The sequence below is a fragment of the Triturus cristatus genome, chromosome 3_2, assembly GCF_964204655.1.
Source record: "Triturus cristatus chromosome 3_2, aTriCri1.1, whole genome shotgun sequence".
NCBI lineage: Eukaryota > Metazoa > Chordata > Amphibia > Caudata > Salamandridae > Triturus > Triturus cristatus.
The window spans coordinates 152722836-152726721 of NC_140584.1; positions in this window are offsets into that span (position 1 = coordinate 152722836).

A 3886-nucleotide genomic window follows, 5' to 3' on the forward strand; every position below is an offset into this window, starting at 1 on the left:
ATCACAGACATCGTCAAGGCCTGCATCTGCGGGTCCCGCGAGGAAGGTGGGTAATCCACGGAAAAGAACGTGAGAGTCAGCGGACCATCCACATCTCCCAGGTCACCTGGAATGGCACCTGGCCCACTGGCGCAACAGCAACAGCAGCACCTCACCCAATGACATTCTCTGCCACATGGACTTGCTGGTCACAGTCTGACCAATGATAACCAACACTGTGGTCTGGACTCTGATGACTCCAACTGACAAGGATGCCATCCCCCCCTTTGAATTTTGGATTCTATTGTAGAGCACCTTAGTACATCTACCAAAAGACTTATCCCACCAAAAAAAAAAAAAAAAAATTGTCATGAGATGTTGCTGTCATTTGGGATTAGTCCACAACATATGTTTGTGTAAATGTCAAACTATGCCTGAGTGTTGAACTAACTCCAGCCATCCATACCCTGGGATCTGAGTCTGGTACAGGACACACATGGGTCACAATTTATCAGTCAATGCAGACATGGAGCACAATACTCACCTGTGATGGCCTCAAGCTGCTGAGGGGGTGCTTGCAATACTGTGCAGACAGATCTATTTGGAAGAGTATCATTAAGGCGTAGAGGTCATGCCTCATTTGGAGGTTCCTGGGGAGGGAGTCCCAGGTATGTGTTCCCTGGTGGGAGAACTGTGTCCTGCATGCTGGAGTACGGTGGATCTGAAGAATGGTGGCCAGGTCAAGGTTGGCTGCACGGAGATGGCACTACGGGTTCTCAGATGACAGTGGTACAAGGTTGGTGTTGGGTCGGGGTTGTGGTCTGCCTCCTGAGTGTGGGTGGGGAGTCTGAAGGTCATACTGCAGCACACAGTGATCCATTGCAGCTATCTCTGCTGGACAGTGATGTGGCTGGGGCGCGGGATGTTGCAGCTGAGGTGTGCAGATGCAGCCTGGATGTGGACAAGTGTCCCGGGAGTTTGGATGTGGCTGCCCCGTAGAGGGCAGGGCAGTATTTGACACGGATGTTGTCGTGGACCTGGGGGATGGTTCGTCTTTCCTTGGAGTGGATCTATCTGGAGATCATGTGCATAATGCAGAGGGTGTTGCAGTCTGAGGTACAGATGCTGGGGATTACCATGGCAAATGTGAGCAAGCAATCCATGGTGCACACCATCTTGTGTGCGTGGACACTGGGTGCTTGTGCGGGGCTTCTGTGGGTGGGACACAAGCAGTTGACCCAGCTGTAAGGGGACAATCCTCAGATGTTGACCTCAGTCCAGCCTCAGGTGGCTGCTGTACTGCCATTCATCAATGGATCTCATGCAATCTTGAATATTGGAACTGGCAATGTCTGCGTCCTTGGTGAGGGTGAGGAGCACCTGGCTGTCAATGGCATACGAATTGATGATGAGGTTGTGTGCACATGTGATGGTGGAGAGGGGGGTCCTGGACACATTGTAGATTGACACGCTGAGAGATGATACCTGTGCCATGTGCCTCACAACGACAGCATACTACATGCAGAAGCCTTGAGTCCCACTCCCATGGCCTTTGCGGGGTACAGAACCGGTGGGGAGTAGGAGGGACATGACCTGGTGGGTGTGCCAGGGCCTGGAAGGCGTGGCAGCGCTGTGTAGGCAGTCGGAGTTGCACACTCATCATGCAAAGGTGTTGTGTGTGCGCTTAGTGTATGCCTGAGAGCAGGCGGGAGATGTGTGGATGGACATTGCTTGGAGGGTGCCTGCAACATCAGACTGCAGTGTGATGTGGGTCATGCAAGGACGTGAGGCTCATGCAATGTGCACGTTGCATGTGCAGACGGTCCAGCCTTTGGCACCGTGTGGCCACAACTGTGGCACAGACAAGCTGATGAAGGGGACCCTCGACGAGATGATGACAGCCAAATGAATGGGTTGAGGGAGGAAGGGAGGAGCATCTTTGATGTGTGTGTGTTGCCAAATCAGGAAACTTCGTGTGCCCTTGCTGCAGTGGCTGCAACAGCAGGCGGCATGTCCTGGGAACTATGCCACAATTTCCACACAAAGACTAGGATGTCAGAAAGGACTACTGCAACAGGTGAATGTCAAGGAAGGAGTGACCGGTTTTCAATGGCACACCCAGAGACAAAGGATGCACACTCACCAAAGATGACTGACACCGGATCATGAAACTGAAGGCCGAGCTGCACACAGGAAACACACCCCAGAAGGTGTTGACTGCCCGTTGTGGGGACCAACATACCAAAACACATACACAGCCATGGACTTCATGCACAATAGAGAATCAAATACATGAAAAACAGCATGCAGGTTGCTAATCTACACATAGACTCATATGCACAATCCTTGACAACCATGCCAGAGATGGCGCATGCACAGTGGCAAGAGACCTGCATTGACAGAGATGAGGCACCTTGGAGGCTGAGGAACACCTTTATTACTTAGGCTCACACGTATGGAAATGCATCAATATTAACAGACTCACAGGTCTTTTGGATTAACATGTGGGACCTACACTGGACACCCCCTTCGCACCACAGATGCTGTAAAACCATTGGAGTGGCACAAAAGTGAAGTGGGTGAGCCAAACATCACCTGCTGCACACGGAGAGGCTGCAATTCCCCATTGAGTCTCTTATGGGGATGTCCGGCAATATGTCCACCCGTAGCCTCCCGTATGTTTCCAAGGGAAGTTGTACACACATTGATGCCTTCATCAAAATCCACAATCCCATAACAGATGACTGTCACGAAGTGTGACTATCAATTCATGTGAGTCATGCTACATGTCATGTGCCCCATGGTGAGTCGACATGTATGCATAGTAACAAAACCTGCACAGGAGCAGTGCCCACACATTACAAACAACTACCACACCCAAAATGCCTTGCTGCAATCCTTACCCAAAGGAGACTTTTCACCATGTCCGTGCATGTAACGCTGATTCAGCACACATTGCATTACTGATGAGGAATAGCAGGAGCACAACAATGCCACGAGCAGACAGCTTGCGCAACTACCTGGGGATGAGAGACACACAAGAAGTCAGGACAAACATAGTCATCCGCATGCATGGTCATGTACTCTACATGACTAAGGTTGACACCATGCTAGATGTCAATTGAGTGTGTCAGCTAAAATGTGTAGAATGACATCAGCACTCGAGTGACACATCAGAACACACCTCTAAGTCACTTAGCATACAGTCAGCTGGACACACACATTGCAACACAAGCCACACAAGGCTCCAAGCGTGCACACTCAGACCCAGGGACTCACCATTATGAGAAGAAGTTGCGTATGAGCTGACTCCGGATGTCCTCCTCCTCCTCCTCCTCCTCCTCCTCACTTGCCTCGTGACCAAGGCCATCATCCTTCACGGGTGGATGTTCCTGCTCATCGGGATCCAGGATGAGTGGCACAGCTTTCTCCACTGCCATGTTGTGCAGCATGCAGCACACGAGGAAGATTTTGCAGACCTTCACCGGTGCATATGGGAGGGACCCGCCGGTCTTGTGGAGGCAACGGAATCGGCTCTTCAGGAGGCCAAACGTCCTCTCAATCACTCGCCTGGTCTGCCCATGGACGTTGTTGTAACGGTGATCTGCAGCTGTTCTTGGGTTGCGGAGAGGTGTCACCAACCATGGCATGTTGGAATAGCGAGAGTCCCCTACATGGAAACATCATGTAAAGAAGTGGGTCAGGAGATGCCGTCACATACTAAGATACCGCTGAATACTGGACAAACAGAGTCTACCCACCAACAAGACATACTCGTTCGTTGTGCAGCTGCAGCATCATTTCTGGCACCCTGCTACGCCTCATAATGTAGGCATCGTGTGCTGACCCTGGAAAACGTGCACAGACATGGGAAATCAGCATGTTAGCAAGACACACCGCAAGGGCA